Below are 18361 nucleotides of genomic sequence, written 5' to 3'. Positions count from 1 at the left end.
CACTATTTCTATTTTAACGAAGGGAATGCCAAGGCCCAGAGAGAGGAAATGGATCAGTGGAGGCCACACAGCTGGTGAGTGGCCAGTTCCTCTGTCTTCTAGCTTTAACCCCCCCCCCCCCCCCCCCCCGCTTTAGTTGATGCTATTTTCTCTGATGGTCAATGTTTGAGGGGTCCAGATGACCCCATTTTGGTTAGATAATCTGAGTGTTTATGGTGTTTAGAAAGGGCTTAAGAATCTTTGGTTCTGAATTTAGAAGCAATTTTACTTTTTTTGAGGTTTTGGTCAAATTACTTGAGGCAAATAGAACTTCTTTGTTCAAAGGAAATTGATGTTTTTAAAGTCTTATAAAATAGATCTATAATGTTTTTTGGGACTCAAATAACTGTTCCAAAATATTTTAATAAATTAAATGTAAGTGGATTAGAAACAGATTATCTTTCCATGACATACCCAGACCCAGAGGAGCACTCAGAGAAACATGTTTAGGGTTTTCATGGACTCTGGCACGCACACATCTTGGTCTCTCTTCTCTTTCTGATAACACAATGGAGATGAAATCTGGTCTTATTCCGGAGATATTTCTTTGTGCCTTTCCAATGAACTTCTCTAAATGTGACTATGTTTAATGTATCCTGGTGGGGCAATGGTGTTTGACTTGACCCATTATCTTTGACATTTGATCCTACAGGATGGGGAAGTTTGGGTGGGTTGTAAGTACAGTGGCTAAGGATGTGGGATTTACAGTTAGATAGATGGAGGCTAACCCCAATCCTCCCACTTACCTGTATCACTTAAGTAAGCATGTAATATTTTGAAACCTCAGATTTATCAGCTATCAAATGAGAATAATTATGGAGACTACCTATTATTATTAAATGAAACAATCTATATCAAGTCTATATTCAGCTGTGTGTGTAGCACTTAGTAGCTGATTGCTATTCAGTGTCTTTATTATGGTGGATGTTGGTGGCTTTCCTTCCTTGCCTTCATGACCCTTTCCTTCACTGAAAACATCTAATTTTCCTTTGGGGAGCCCCTTCTCTCCTACCACATGGAGTCATGCTAGGATTGTCAGGTAAAGTGACCTTTTCTCAACAGACAAAGGAGTGGGAAGGTGCCCTGAGACCAATAAATTGTCTCTCTGGGGATTTGATACTGGAGCCTAGACACTCAAGGACTGAAAGTGGCTAAAGTCTTAAGTGGTTTCTGCTGCCTGGATCCCCAAAAGACCCCAACCCTTGGCCTTTGTTGTTGTTGTTTTTATTGCTTTTTAGAGAGAAAGGAAGGGAGAGGGAGAGAGAGAGAGAGAGAGAGAGAAACATTGATGTGAGAGCAAAACATTGATCTGCTGCCTCCTGCATGTGCCCTGACTGGGAATTGAACCAGCAACCCCTCTGCACAGGATGACACCCAACCAACTGAGCCACACCAGCCAGGTCTCCCTGGCCTTTCTAAGCCCTTGTTTGTCAGCTTTTCCTTAGACCCCATGAGCTGATAAATATACCAATGCACTTTTAAAGTTAAGCAGTGCCATTATTACTCAAGGTTTGATTAATTGTATTGCTGTATGTTTCCTAACTGATAAATTTTATCACCATTATTATCAGTGCATGCCTTAAGTAAAGAACTTATTTATAAATGACACATGTGAGATATAGTCTAAGAAAAAAAATTAAGCACCAAAAAGAAAAGGAAAATTATCTGTAATTTTTAACCTGGAGATATCCCCTCTTAACATTTTTACAAATGTGCTTGTCTTCTCCACATATGTGAAGTTTGTGTGTTTTCATGTGTTTCTGTGAAATAATTTTTATAAATATCCATACACGTTTGAAGTTGATGTCAGAGAGAACCATGTGTGGGAAAGTATTTAGGGCCACTGTAGAAATTTATTGGTGGAACTCTTGGGTGACCCAGTGACAATTCTTATATTAGACCTTTGTGTAGAAACTGAATCTTAGATCCTTGAGTATGGCTCTGATGGTCACCTGTCCTATCTGCTCAAGAATTCCACTCCTTTTTTAATTAATGGACCAAGTGGTAATCTGATTGGCCCTCTCCAGTTCCAGGGAACTCAAGATGATCCATTCCATTTTTTTTGAAGAACTCTTCCCACTAGATGGATAGCTCTGATAGCAGAGGGGGTGGAGGTCAGGGGGTGAGGTGCTGACCATACTGAGAGCCAGAAGATGGTAGGCTGTTACAGGAGCCACCTCCTCTTTGCTGAATACTGGACATGTTTTCTATACAACCAGGTCTAACATCACAGAAGTTAGATCCTAAAGGAAGCATGTAGGCAAAAATAAAAAATAGTCATCATTACCTTCAATGTTAGACAGAGGACTACTTCCTTGGTAGAACACTGAATGAAGTATTTGGCATGCCTCTAGAGAATAGTCTGAAATACATCCAAATGCTAGAATTATCCTCACTTTGATGATTCCCTCCCACTCCTCTTTCTCCCCTCTCCTTTATGCCCTCTCAGGTGTAAAGCCGAGACCAGACATGCATACAGCAACCTCCTACCTTTCATCTTGCACTCACTCCAGGGCACTGGCATGCCACAAGAAAACCATAAAGTAACTTTTTAAAATTTTTATTTAAAAGAAATGGTGAAAACAAAGCAAAGCAAAACAAAATAAGACAAAAGCATGCTCTTCTGGGTAATCATAGTTGGAGTCTCTGAAGCTGAGTGTTTATGTGTGTGACTCCCCTGGGCCAAGCTCGGAGATGTGGAATTGTAAGTCTAAACCACAGACTCAGAGCCCTTAGCCCAGTGGTTCTCAACCTTCTGGCCCTTTAAATACAGTTCCTCATGTTGTGACCCCCAACCATAAAATTATTTTTGTTGCTACTTCATAACTGTAATTTTGCTACTGTTATGAATCGTAATGTAAATATCTGATATGCAGGATGGTCTTAGGCGACCCCTGTGAAAGGGTCGTTCGACCACCAAAGGGGTAGTGACCCACAGGTTGAGAACCCCTGACCCAGGGGCGGTAACCATGACAAGGCACGTGTGCTGAATGGTCCACACCAGTTGGGGTGGCCTCAGTGATCACTGTCACTCTACCAGGGCTGATTCCACCCCATCAGTCTGTTAAGAGGGTTCTCCAGCTCCTACGCACAATCTCTGGGCTCATCTTTGCGGAGACCATTAAGCTCAGTTTTATCAGATAGTTAGTTGGTTGTATTTAAAAAGATAATTGTGTCCTAAAGGAGGCTTCTCATTTTTATCTCTTGGACCATGGGTTTAATACGCTTCCTGGGCAGGGCTTGTAAAAGTGATGGATATGACATTAGCACAGTGGCCATTCACATTAGAGTCATCATCACACTTAATGCAGCCCTTTAATAGAAATTGTTTTCAAATTAGACCAACTCTCTATAATTTTGAAGTATTTGAAAAGATAATTTTATCTAACTGATAAAAATGACCGAGGTATCATTCCTAGCAATTATAAACTATTTACATAAAAAGCATTTAGCGAGGTACATTGACCGTGACTTCTGGGGAGGCAATTACAGTGCACATTAGTAGGGAGGCTGGGAGGTTTGCAGGCCAGTGCAGCGCGGTGATTGCAAGCTCTGAGCCCGGCTGCCAGGGTGCAGATCCTGGCTCTGCCGCTTGTTCGCCTTGTGACCTCGCACAAGCCACTTCATGCCTCTGAGCCTCGGCTTCCCCATTTATAAAATGGGGCTAATAATGGGGTATCTCATGAGTTTGTGGTGAAGATGAAATAAAATACTTTGAAGAAGCCTTTCATGCTATAATCGCTCAGAAATAGTACCTGTTTATTACAGTTGGCGATGCTGTGGGATGGTTCTTGTTACAAATGATCAAGGATGTGGACCCTACCGGAGAAGCTGATTGTTCTGATCTTTTCAATTTGTGTAATAAGAAAATATTTCTTTTACTAAATGTCATTCTCTGGGCTCCAGAAACTCATCTTTATCAACTTTATCAGTTAGCTAAATGCTGCCTGAGACCACCTACGGGGAAGGAACTGAACTGGGCCCAGGGAGAGCTTGGCCGGCCTGTGACATGCTTCCAGCATCATTGGGGATAAAGGGTGAGCACACAGCATGCCCTCTGCTGTGTCATGTCGTAGGCCAATGGCTCCAATAGCCAACAATGCAGCCAGGGAGGAGCACTGGCCAGGATAGGAGTGTTCAGAGGGGACTGCTGAGAGGAAGCCTGGTCTTGAAGGATGTTTAGATTGTAGGCAGGTGGGGAGTAACAATGAAAGCATTTCAGATAGGAAATTCTGGGGCTCAGGTAAGGTGTGGGTATAAACAATAAGCAAATGTAATGGCACATGGAAGTGTGTTTGGTGAGAATGTCAGCTGCAGGCGTGGGTGGTCTACATATTCTAAAGATGCCAGGAGGACCCAGGTTCTCTCCTCTCTTCATCTTGGCCACGGTTCTCTGACTGAGATGAGTTCTCTGGAGGGATTACCTCTCCTCCTGGCAAAATAGCTGCAGAAGCATCACCTTCCTCCTGTCTGGCTCCAGTGCAGCGGGGAAAGCCTCAGGTCCCCAGCCCACCAATGCTGTCCAAGGTCTGCTTACATCTCACTGACTTTGATTGGATCTCAGAGCCAATCACTCTGGCCAGGGGAGTGAGACATAACTGGTCATGTCCAAGGTAGCATTGGTGGATGGAAGGGGGGCAGAGGGTGGATCCCCAAATGCAAAACGGAAATCAGTGCCCACAGGATTCCCACGGAGGGCAATGTCCTTCACCAGAGGAGATGACTTTTTGTTGTGTGTGTGTGTATGTGTGTGTGTATGTGTGTGTGTGTTTTGTTAATTTTCACCCAAGGATATTTTTTCCATTGATTTTTAGAGGGCATGGAAGGGAAGGGGGAGAGAAGGGAAACATCAATGTGAGAGAGACACATGGACTGGTTGCCTCCTGCCCATGCCCTGGTTGGTGCCGGGGATAGAACCTGCAACCCAGGTATGTGCCCTTGAGTGGGAATCCAACATGAGACCATTCGGTATATGGGGCTGACACTCTAACCACTGAGCTACACTGGGCCGGGGCCAAAGGATATTGTTTTTGTTTTTTTAATTTCTTTATTGCTTAAGGTATTACAAATGTGTCCACATTCCCCCCATTAACCCCCAACCCCCGCCCTCCCCTCCCCCCCAGCCCGCCCCACTCATGCTCTCATCTCCCTGTTGTCCGTGTCCATTGGTTTGGCTTATATGCATGCATACAAGTCCTTTGGTTGATCTCTTCCCCTTATCCCCACCCTTCCCTACTTTCCCTCTGGGGACTGATAGTCTGATTGCTGTTTCTCTGTCTTTGGATCTGTCCCTGTTCATCAGTCTATGTTGTTCTCTATATTCCACAAATGAGTGAGATCATGTGGTATTTATCTTTCTCTGACTGGCTTATTTCACTTAGCATAATGCTCTCCAGTTCCATCCATGCTGTTGCAAATGGCAAGAATTCCTTCTTTTTTACCGCAGCATAGTATTCCATTGTGTAGATGTACCACAGTTTTTTAATCCACTCATCTGCTGATGGGCACTTAGGCTGTTTCAAAATCTTAGCTATGGTGAATTGTGCTGCTATGAACATAGGGGTGCATATATCCTTTCTGATTGGTGTTTCTGGCTTCTTGGGATATATTCCTAGAAGTGGGATCACGGGGTCAAATGGGAGTTCCATTTTTAGTTTTTTGAGGAAACTCCATACTGTTCTCCACAGTGGCTGCACCAGTCTGCATTCCCACCAGCAGTGCAGAAGGGTTCCTTTTTCTCCACATCCTCACCAGCACTTGTTGTTTGTTGATTTGTTGATGATGGCCATTCTGACAGGTGTGAGATGATACCGCATTGTCGTTTTGATTTGCATCTCTCGTATAATTAGTGACTTTGAGCATGTTTTCATATGTCTTTCCGCCTTCTGTATGTCCTCTTTCGAAAAGTGCCTATTTAGGCCCGTTGCCCATTTTTTTTTATTGGATTGTTTATCTTCCTTTTGTTAAGTTGCATGAGTTCCCTGTAAATTTTGGAGATTAAACCCTTATCGGTGATATCATTGGCAAATAAGTTCTCCCATGCAGGGGCTTTCTTGTTGTTTTGTTAATGGTTTCCTTTGCTGTGCAAAAGCTTTTTATTTTGATGTAGTCCCATTTGTTTATTTTCTCTTTAGTTTCCATTGCCCTAGGAGCAGTATCAGAGAAGAAATTCCTTTGGCATATGTTTGCGATTTCACTGCCTGTGGATTCTTCTAGTATTTTTATGGTTTCCCGTCTTACATTGAAGTCCTTTATCCATTTTGAGTTTATTTTTGTGTATGGTTTGAGTTGGTGGTCTAGTTTTATCTTTTTGCATGTATCTGTCCAATTTTCCCAACATCATTTATTGAAGAGACTGTCTTGACTCCATTGTATGCTCTTGCCTCATTTGTCGAATATTAATTGGGCATAGTTGTTTGGGTCGATTTCTGGGTTCTCTATTCTATTCCATTGATCTATATACCTGTTCTTGTGCCAGTACCAGGCTGTTTTAAGAACGGTGACTTTGTAATACAGCTTGATATCTGGTATTGAGATCCCACCTACTTTGTTCTTTCTCAGGATTGCTGCAGCTATTCGGGGTCTTTTTGTATTTCAGATGAATTTTTGGAACGTTCGTTCTAGATCTGTGAAATATGCCGTTGGTAATTTAATGGGGATTGCATTGAATCTATAGGTTGCTTTGGGTAGTATGGACATTTTGATGATGTTGATTCTACCAATCCATGAACACGGTATGTTCTTCCATCTGTTTATGTCTTCCTCTATCTCTTTTTTTCAGTGTCCTGTAGTTTTTCGCATATAAGTCTTTTACCTCGTTAGTTAAGTTTATTCCTAGGTATCTTAATTTTTTTGGTGCAATGGTAAATGGGGTTGCTTTTTTAGTCTCCCTTTCTGTAAGTTCACTATTGGTGTAAAGAAATGCCTTAGATTTCTTGGCATTAATTTTGTATCCTGCTACATTGCCGAATTCATTTATTAAGTCTAATTATTTTTTGATGGAGTCTTTAGGGTTTTCTATGTACAGTATCATGTCATCTGCAAATAAGGACAGTTTTACTTCTTCTTTTCCAATTTGGAAGCCTTTTATTTTTTCTTCATGTCTGATCGCAATGGCTAGTACTTCCAGTACTATGTTGAACAGGAATGGTGAGAGGGGGCATCCCTGTCTTCAAAGGATATGTTTTTATGTCTAGGTTTATTCTCTCAAATCTGATACCAGGTTTACAACAACCTGAAAACTGAGAAATTCGTTACATACCTTGGAGATACTGAGATTAATTCTCTGTACCCTTTTACATTAAAAAATGTACAATTGGGAGCAGCTGTCTTGGTCAAAATAAGGAATATTGGATTTACTTCATGGCAAACCATAACCTTTCATCCCCTAAGAGTACTTTGCTTTTTATAATACCAGGGACAGGATAAGACTGAACAGGCTCTAATTGCTGCTGTAAAGTTTTTCAGGACGGCAGCGAACCTATTCTCTCTGATTCCCTTGGTTCTTTGAGTCACTTTGGAATTGGCTCTCTGGGATTTGGTGGTCCTTGGTTTCCTCCAAGTTGAGGAAGTAGAGCCAGGGTTTTCAGAAGACAAGCGCTAATGAAAAGAATTGGACTGAATTTTAAAACCAGTGTTTTTAGACCAAGGAGAATTCTCCTATATCCTTATTGGAAGGCTTATTCAGTTTTTTTTCTTCTTCCTCCTTGGAAAGTCTTTATCCAGTTCCTATTGCAGGAAGTTATGACAATAACCCAATGCAGAATGAGTTGGGATTCCTCTTTCACTGTATCCATCCCTTTCAACTGCAGATGGAGTAATGATGACAATGATGAATATGTCTAAGGCAAAAGCTGTCATATATTAAGCACTTGATATCTTAAGGGTTTTATATGTATTATTTTTATTTTTTTATTTCAGAGAGAAAGGGAGAGGGAGATAGAAACATCAATGATGAAAGAGAATCATTGATTGGCTGCCTCCTGCATGCCTCCTACTAGGGATCGAGCCCACAACCTGGGCATGTGCCCTTGACTGGAATCGAACCTGGGACCCTTCAATCTGCAGGCTGACGCTCTATCCACTGAGCCAAGTCAGCTAGGGCTGCATGTATTATTTTATTCAATCATTACAACAACCCTGTTAGGTCCACCCCATTATCACCCCTTATAGATGAGGCAGTGAGGCTTGGGGAGGCTAAATAGTTTTCCCAAGGTGACACAGTTATGAAGAGATGTAGCCAAGATACAAAGGCGTACCTCCCTGCCTTCTGAATATACCTATCCCCTGAGCCTGTGCCTTTGTAGGTTCTATAAAACGCTACTTGATGGTGATCCTTTTGATTAGCAGCAGTTTCACTTGCCAAAGTCACATTAATATTATTCATCATGTCTTTTGAGCTTAGTATCTTGACACCCAGGATTGTGTTGTTGGGAGCATCCAACATGTTAGCCCAGAGCCGGCACTTTTTAAGTTTTCTGTAAATGCTAGTTTCTGTCCTGCAACAGCCCGGTCTGCAGTTACTTTTTCGACCACATGGTGCCGAGATGAGTCCTGCATGGTCTCACTCAGGTTCTCCCAGGGCTTTGTGGTGCTTTTGCTGGTCTACATCCGACTGCAGTGTTATCCTTGGGCAATGTGGGCACCAGCCACATGCTGTGCTTAAACTAGCCGTCCTCCCAGGGGACCTTAGAGCATAGCCTCGTCCCAATTCCTAGTTCCTAGTAGGACGGGAATTGATCTCTCTGCCATTTGTGACAAACAGCTACGGCACAATTTTATAGTAGCTGGTGTGCTAAGGAGACACACAGAACCACTAAATGAATCAATGAGTGGATGAATTATATTTTACATGTAATAATCTTTTGCAAAGGCAGTAGACACAGTGGTAAAGAACTTGAGCATTGCATTCCTGCTGACTTGGTTCAAATCTTACCTTCACCACTATAGCATGAATAATTGGTGGCAAATATTTTAATTTCCGATCCCCAGTACTCCTCCTTTGTAAACAGTAACCTTTTTGAGTTGGTTGTGATGCTTGACTAAGAAAATTTGCGTACGTGCTCACAAAGTTCTCAGTAAAGTAACTATTATTAACTAGTTCCTTTGTGCTCTGGGCTTTACTTTTATTTAGTCAGTTCTGCTATGATGCTTGCTTTAGAAATTTACACTTGTTCCAATGAGATTGCTATATTGGGAAATAATTTGAGCCTAACACAAATTTTACATTTGGGTATGCTGAACTTTGTCCAGGACAAACACTCTGTGAACTCCAGAAACTACACTTAGCTGAACAAAGACACACAGGAATACACAGAATGCACATACCTATACCCCCACCATCCCCCTCCAGTCATCATGGATGTTATGAACCACACCATCCACGTGATGGATGCTACAGCTTTCTGTTCCGTTTCAGATAACTTTTTTCCACCACGGCATAGCATAGCTTACACCAAACATGTCAAACTCATGGCCCGCAGGCCACACGCCTCTTTTATTTGGTCCGTGTTAACCTTTGAGTTTGACATGCATGGCTTACAGGCTGCAGCCCTCTCCATGCCCACTGCTACAAGAAAGTTCCAGGTCTTTTCCAAGGTAAACTGTCATATTTATTGTGGTATTTATTCCTCAAATGTTTCACATGTGTGAAAATGTGTTACCATTTTTATGACGTTCCTATCTTTTTGAAAAATGTGTCACTGATGAAGATTTTGAGTGTTGTGTTCCAACACCTTTTTTCCCCACATGTCCTGCGGTTTTTACTGCATAATTTTGCACAGCACGATGATTTTTAGGAACGCATGTGCTGTGCTATAGCAGGACTGATGGCACTGGCCATTCATCTGTGAAACACTGCCCCTATTTTCAAAGGGGGCTTGCAATTATGTGGGGTGACTTGTGCCACTAAGCGATGACTCAGGTCACCGGTGCACAATACGAATGCTCCTATGGTTTAACTGCCTGTTGGAACCTTGTGTGGTTTCTCAGAGAAGCTGAATGAAAGCCATGGTTGGCATAGCCTGGTATGCACTGACCTTCCTTCACAGGAAATTGCTGTAAGTGAAGCTTGCCAGCACTTTCATTTCTCTCTTTTCATCTTCTTTTCATCTCTCGGGTGCTTGAATCTCTGAAGATGGGCATGTGATACCATCTTTCTGCTTGAATTGGCAGCTACTTCTGGTAGTAATGATGCCTCAAATTGGCAGTGTTTTAAATTTTTTCCAATGTACTTTTACAGTTAATTACTCTACTTTGTCATCTTAACTATCTGGGGAGGGTGGTAAGATGCATGGGGATAGCACATAAATATGTATGACCAATTTCCATTTCATGCCATGGCAGATGTGAGTCAATCCTAAACGTCTTTGCTCACTGAGCTTGAATTCTTCTTGATACAGTGCTCCACGTGGCTTCTAGGACATAGAATTATTTGTCCTCTGAGATCTAAACTTTTGAGCTCCTTAGGGCAGAATGTGTCTCTAGTCTCTATCCCAGTAGCATGGACACATGTTTAATGAAGGGACTGAATGACCGAGGACACAGATAAGGGAGGTGATGTGATGTTCGGAGGGTGGAGATGTCTGTATTGTATGATACACGGTAGGCAGTGGTATGTTAACAACGTGCTGCTGGCTGTAACAACAACAGGCAGCCAATTCCCTATTCAGGAAGTCATCCCCAGGTCAGGGAGCCAACATTCTGATCAGAAGGCCCATTTGGCTCTCTTTAGCTCCTTTCTCCATACCAGGGGCTCCGGGGATTTGCAGAGGGAATGCTAGAGATGGCTTTTCCTCGGTGAGATGAGTGGCTTGATGAGTGTTAGAAAGGGGCTCTCACTGGTGAAACTAGTATGGTCGATATATATAAATGGGTTGACATATTCTAGGGACAATTTACTTTCATGTTAAGCAGGCTGTTTAAACCTACCTGGAGCCTATTCATTTGGGGCTCAACCCTGAGGCATGACCTGAAATGAGACTGTACTCAGGCACCATTGTACAGGTTTCTGTTTCTCTGAAGCTGATTCTATGGGAAACACAAACTTCACTCTAGACCGGTGGTCGGCAAAGTGCGGCTCGCTAGCCACATGCGGCTCTTTGGCCCCTTGAGAGTGGCTCTTCCACAAAATACCATGTGCGGGTCCGCACATATAGTGTGATTGAAACTTCGTGGCCCATGCGCAGAAGTCGGTTTTCGGCCTGGGCGAGTCTATTTTGAAGAAGTACTGTTGATATTTGGCTCTGTTGACTAATGAGTTTGCCGACCACTGCTCTAGACTATTGGATCATCTTCTTTACTCTGAGTCAACCTGTCATGCAAGCTCTGGTCAGTCTGCCTGAGAAGTTATAGAGCTGGGCTCTCACCCACTTTGCAGTACAGGCTGGGTGAACTGTTTTGTGCATCTGGCCAATGAATGCTTGTTTATAAAAGGGCAGATTTAGGCTGAAACTTGTTTTCAGTAGGAAGGTTGTGGGGTAGGGCTCACCCCGACTCACCTGTAATCATTGACTATTATCTATTCCCCCAAACTGATATTTCCATGATTAGCTTAGGTCAGTTTAGAAATCCAAAGTCAGAAAATTAGGTCGGATCTGGAACCACTACCCACAGCAGTGCTTTCCCCCTAAAACGGCATGATCTTTCTCAGAGGACCACCTTTCAGAAATGCCATTTACATAAAAAATGCTGTATATTTGGATATGTATTTTATCCACTTTCTGGCAAATATCAATATAGTACTGCATCCTAAAAACAGTTGTGATTATGACAACTTTTAGACAAGTGGAAGTAAAGAGGTTTGAGGGGAGGGTTGCCTTCTTCCAATGTTCACTAATGGAGTGCTAGTGGGTTGATTCCTTTTCCTCTTTCATTTCTTCTTTCCCTCAGGGGAAGCAGCCGGCAGTCCCTATCCCCTCACACCTGGTAGCTAATAGGGCTCTATAATTTGTTGAGTAAATGAGCAATAAAAAAGATGGAAGTTCATGTTCTTTTTGTTGCTGTTGTTAATCCTCACCTGATTTTTTAGAGAGAGTGGAAGGGAGGGGGAGAGACAGAGAGAGAGAAACACTGATGTTGATAGATTGCTTCCTGCAAGCACTCAGGGCCAGGGATGGAGCCTGCAACCAAGGTACGTGCCCTTAACTGGAATCGAACTCAGGACCTTTCAGTCTGTGGGCCAACGCTCTATCCAACGAGCCATACCAGCTAGGGTGGGCCTCATGTTCTTAAACACTGCTAAAAGCCTGCTCTCTAAGAAAAGAATTAAGTCACAGGAATATAAAGCTCTTGAGAGCTGGAGTACTAGTCTGTCAAGTTAGGACAATAGGGGATAAAAGAGGAGGAAGCATGAAGCACCTTACTATACTTGAACCAAGAAGATCTTCTGACCCCCCCCCCCCCGCCTCAATCCCCCCAGCTTCTCTAGTGAAGGGGTTGTCTCTCCCACCAAGTCACACTAAATCCCTTCACCACGTTTCCATCTCTGCGTTTCTCACCGTCTGAAGCTGTTGGGTTCATTTGTTCCTTCACTAGAATGTACTCCACGAGAGCAGGGACTTCGTAACGAAAGTGCTTGGTGTTGTATTCAGCACCTGGAACCGTGTCCGGCCCTTAAGAAACAGTTGTGAGATAAGTGAATGCAAGGTGAGGATGAGTCAGAAGTGTGCATCCAAAGGACTGGAGATCTGACCCCGATCCCATCTGCTGTGGTCTACAGTTTGTTCACTCTTCCTGTTGTTAATCGTAGCAGAGTTACTTCTAGACTTGGACTTCTTTGAACTAAGCCTCTTCGTGAAATTGTGTACAATACTTTTGTGGATATGTTTTCATTTCTCTCAAGCAACTATTTAGGGGTAGAATGTCTTGGTCATAGGATAAAGGGTTGCCTACCTTTCTGAGCAAACTTGTTTGCAAAGTTGTTGCATTGTTTTTGCAGAACCATCAGCAGTTCGGTTGTTCCGCATTGTTGCCAAAAGGGGGTATTGTTAATTTTAAAAATTTTAGCCATTTTGGCTCTGGCTGGTGTGGTTCAGTGGGTTGGGCATTGTCCTGGGCATCAAAGGGTTCAATTCCTGGTCAGGACACATGCCCAGGTTGCAGGCTCAGTCCCCAGTGGGGGCCATTCAGGAGGCAGCCAATCAGTGTTACACTCTCAGGTCGATGTGTCTCTCCCTTCCTTTCTCTCTAAAAAATCAATAAACTATTGGGAAAAAAATCATGCAAAATGAACTAAATTCCTTTCCTAGTCTTTAAAAAAAATTTAAAAAAACATTCTGGAATAGGAAGTGGTATCTCATTGTGCTTTTAATTTGAATTTCTCTAATAACTAAGACTATTGATTTATGTTCTTATTGGCCATTTGTGAGTTATGTGTTTAAAATATTTTGCTCATTTTTTATTGAATTGTTAATCTTATTATTGAATTTTATGTGTTCTCTGTATGTTTTGGATACAAATATGTTGATAGATATATATGTTGTGAATATTTCTCCCCAGTATGTAGTGTATCTTTTACTTTTCTTACTGATAACTTTTAAAGAGCAGATGTTTTTAATTTTTATGAACTTCATTTTATCAGTTTTTCCCATGATTCATACTTCTTTTATCCAATAAAGAAATCTTTACCTACCCTAAACTTGCAAAAATTGTTTCCTAACTGAAGTTTTATAGTTAGAGTTCTTACATTTATGTCTATGAGGCATTTTGAATTAATTTTTGTTGATGGTATGATGGTAGGGTTAGATGCTCATTTTTAAAAATAAACATATGTAGTGATTTCAGCACCATTTGTTGGAAAGACCTTTACTAACTCATTCACTTTGAGTCTTCTGTTGTAAATCAGTTTTATATATATATATATATATATATATATATATATATATATATATATATATTCTATTTTGTCCTAATTCCATGGCTATACTTATGCCCTTATCACATTGTCTTGATTACTTTCACTAACCAGTAAGCCTTGAAATCAGAGTTGTTTGGGTTATTATTTTAAGTTTAGAATCAGCTTGTCAATTTCTAGAAAATTCATGCTGGGATTTTGTTGAATTAATCTATTTTGGGGAGAAATGATACCTTAACAATATTGAAACTTTCAATCCTTGAACATGGCATATCCCTCCAATTAGTTAGGTATTTTCTAATTTTTTGTGAGCTATATTTTTTAGTTTTCACTATATTAGTTTTATTCATAAATGGTTTGCACTCTGTAAATGGGTTTTTCTTTTCTCTTTAAAAAATAACCTTTTTATTTCAGAATGATTTTAGATTAACAGAAACATTGGAAGAATAGTAAAAAGAATTCCTGTGTATCCCTTGACCAGGTTTCCCATTTATTAACAATTTACATTACTATTATACCTTTGTCCTAATTAAGAAACAGACTTTGGCGCATCACTATTAACTAAACCTGAACTTTGTTCAGATGTCTCCATTTTTCCAATCATGTCCATTTTCAGTCCCAGGATCCCACACTGCATTTCATCATCACGTCTCCCTGTCCCCTCTGGCCTATGGCAGTTTATCAGACTCTGCTCGATACTATGACCATGACAATTTCAGGAGTACTGGCCAGGCATTTTGTAGAATACCCCCCATTCGGTATTCGATGTTTTTCTCATGACTGAATTTGAATTTCAGGGAGAAAAAGCACAGGCATAAAGTGTCAGTCTCATTATACCTACAGCTCCCTTTTTGATTTTGTTAGTGTTTGAGCTAGAAGGAGGTTAGGCTGTAATTTCAAATATTTTTGTTTTATCTTTGAATTCAACTCCAGCAGCACCCTTGAACCCTATTTTCTTGCCCCTCCTGTATGGATTATTGATGCTTTCTTGGCAGGATTGGAAGAGGGGTGTGAGAAGAAGCCATTCGTGTTCAGTCCTGCTGGTCCATGCTTTCATCTAAGTTTTGACTGATTTCTTTTCATTCGCACAAATTACCTGGGTTTTTGGTCGAAGCCACTCCTGTCTATCTGTACCCAAACTGACACCAGGACTCTTCTCACTAATGAAGGTCTCTTTTCTCTCTGTAATTCCATTATTCCAGTCTTCAACCTGCTCCGTACCAGCTCCTTAGAATAGTATGCATTTTAAATATTGTCTGGTGTTTTCTTGTTATTAACACAAGAGAGATACTTCATTCTATCTTTCTATACCCTAAACAGAGTGAAAGTTACATACCTTTGGGCATTTTCTTTTCTTTTTTCTTTTCTTTTTATAAATATATTTTTTATTGATTTCAGAGAGGAAGGGAGAGGGAGAGAGAGATAGAAACATCAATGATGAGAGAGAATCATTGATTGGCTGCCTCCTGCATGCCCCCCCCCCACCCCCCCAGTTGCAACTGGGGATTGAGGCTGCAACCTGGGCTGTGCCCTGACAGAATCAAACCATGACCTCCTGGTTCATAGGTCGATGCTCAACCACTGAGCCTGTGCTGGGCATTTTCTTTTACTTATTTTTCCTATCATTTTACATTTGAGTATCTTTATTGTAAGTGGGATTTCACATTATAAGCAATTTATTTTATTCTTTTTTAACCAATTCTTTTTTTCTTTTTTACTAGAGTCTTCATCTTCTTCTTCCTGATTTGTCTAAACTCTTGGTATATTAAGATCATTAGCACACTTTTATTATTATTGTTATTACTAGTAGCCCTGCGCACGAATCCATGTGCCAGTAGATCTCTGAGAGAGAGGCCTGGCCGCTCCGTAGCCCAGAGGCCCATCCGAGGCTGGGAAATGCAAACAACTTCCCTCCCTGTTCTCAGGAACTCTGATAAAGGGCTTCCTTCCTCTTTCTTGGTGGCTTTCACCCCTGTGCCTCTGCCACCAGCTCTTCCTGTCATACTATCCTCCACCCCCTCCACCCTCTGGCCACCTGGACTTGACCTTGCCTGGGAGTCGAGGGCCACTGGACTCTGCTCAGCTCGCTGGTTCCTTCTCTTCTTACGCAAGCATTCTGCACTCCGGCCTGGCCAGAGGCCCATCTGCGGCCAGGCGCAGAATGCTTGCCTTGTCGCCGTGGCGATGAAGCAAGCATTCCACCAGGCCACTCATGCTGCCCACTCTCAGCGGCCACACCCCCAGGACTGGGGGACTCCGGCAGGGCTGAGAGGACTGGGCACTGCCATCTTGTGGCTATGGGTGCTGCCATATTTGTGACAGAGTGATGGTTAATTTGCATATTACCCTTTTATTAGATAGGATTATTTAAAATAATTTTTATTGTTGAGAGTATTACTGATGTCTCCCTTTTGTTTGGGCATTTTCTATACCTTGTTTATCCCTCCCCCCTCCTTTTTTCCTTCCTTTGTTGAATTGCTTGATTTCTATTCTTTACAATTCTTCTTTTATCTCTGACTAGTTTGCAAGCTATATATTTCTCTTATATTTTTTTAGAGTCCACAAAATATTTTTAACATGGTTGCTTAACTTAAAAGGGGGATAAATGTCATGGTTTCACTCTCATTACCCCATTTTAATTATATATTATTGTAATCTTATGTTTTTGTCTCACCCTTTTTATCCTAAAAATTAGTAATTATTATTTATACACCCAGTCCTTGCTTTAGATTTTCCCAATTTGCTCAGCATTGTTTCTTTCATCCCACTGTCTCGTAGGAGGTTCAGGTTCCTTCTCTCTGATCCAGCCTTTGATAGTTCTTTCAGCGAGGGACTTCAAGTGGTGGATTCTTGCCGACTGCATAAAACTGTATTTATTTTACCCTTTGCTCTGACTCTTGAATGGTAATTTAGCGAGGGGAAAATTCTAGGCTTACTATTTATTTTTGCTCACTATTTTTGGTATCTTATTCAATTTTCCTCTGACCCATACTGTTGTTTTTGAGAAGTTTCCTGCCAGTTAAAGTTCCACCTCGTGGTTCATAATATAGTCTTCTGCCTACCTACCTTTAAGATGTTCTCATCATCTTTGGTGTGAGATATCTAGTGTGAGATATCTAGATGTGGATTAACTTTAATTTAAAGTTTTAATGCTTGTATAATATTTCAGTGTGCTACTGTCACATGCTTTATTAAATGGGCTCATGGCAGTACACCTTTAGGTTGTTCCTATTCTGCTATTAGATCAAAAGTATTCCAGTGACCATCCTGGTATAATACCCTAGTACCTGAATAAATGTCATATTGTTTTAGTCACCAAAGCTTTAGAATGTATTTTAATATCCAGGAGTTTGATAAATCTCTGCTATAGCATTACTCTTTAAAAACAAATTTTTTTTTTGCAATTCTCACTGAGTATTCTTCAGACTAATTTTAGAACAATTTTGTCAAGTTCCAAAGTAATGAGATGGTGTTTATTTTATAAAGTAGTTTTAGAATAAAAGTATAATATTATGTCTTTCTATCCAAGGGTCTCATTGATATATCTCTTCATTTATTTCTCTTTGTTTTGTTCTCCAGTGTAATTATTTTTTGAACCATGCTTCAATGTATTGACATTGTCAATCCATCAACAGACAGGTATCCAATTAAGTGAGATTGTTTTCATTCTGACTTATCATGTGCCTACATATATCCACCTTGGCAATGTACCATTTCCAACTTTAGTCAGGGTATGTTATTCCTTCTTTACTTTCACAATTTTCATGCTGCTGCCAGACATCTTCTCAAGTTTGCTTTGAATTCTGTCTTCAGTGCATCCCTCACTGCTTTTGCACAGATCTGGGAGTATCAGGTGTGGCTGAGTCTAGCCTGTTGCCAGTAGGCCACCATGATGTCACAGGAGGGGGCTTGTCAGACCAAATTGCAAGGATCATCAATGTTGGCTTAGTGGGCGACCATATATGATATATGATATATGATTAATATATAATATATAATAAATATATGTAATATAAGTATACATATATTTTAGGTAGGTCCTATGTCTTATTTTATTTGTAGGTATCTTGTGTTTTTAAGGTATTTTTGAATGATGTATTTTTTCAGGTATTTAAGTCCCAAGGCATGGAATAGAATGACATATCTTAGAGAAGGAGGGTGAGGGGGGACAAGAAGAGAAACAAAGAACTTATGTACTTACATGCATAGCCCAAGGACACAGACAATAGTGTGGGAAGGCCTAGAGGGGGCTAGAGCCCGGGTGGAGGGGGGAAATGGGGGACATCTGTAATACGGTCAACAATAAAAATATATTTAAAAATGGAAATTGCATAAAATATTTTATTCTTGTACATTTATTCAGTTCTCTTTTTCAGGTTTTAAAAACAACAACACATAACTTATAAAAAATAATTTATAATCTATGCTATGCTATTCCTTTCTAATACTTCTACTTTTTACAACATAAGG

General features: G+C 41.0%; 1 pseudogene; it reads right to left on the bottom strand.

The window, feature by feature from the left end:
* Nucleotides 1–17627: 17627 nt before the first annotated feature.
* LOC138992706 (ATP synthase subunit epsilon, mitochondrial-like) lies at nucleotides 17628–17782 on the bottom strand (annotated as a pseudogene).
* Nucleotides 17783–18361: the final 579 nt, after the last annotated feature.

Source organism: Myotis yumanensis, unplaced genomic scaffold, assembly GCF_028538775.1.
Source record: "Myotis yumanensis isolate MYYU_CA2020_CCGP unplaced genomic scaffold, mMyoYum1.0.hap1 SCAF_14, whole genome shotgun sequence".
Classification (NCBI taxonomy): Eukaryota; Metazoa; Chordata; class Mammalia; order Chiroptera; family Vespertilionidae; genus Myotis; species Myotis yumanensis.
The sequence above is the reverse complement of the archived record's forward strand: the minus strand, read 5'-3'. Positions and strand labels throughout refer to the sequence as shown.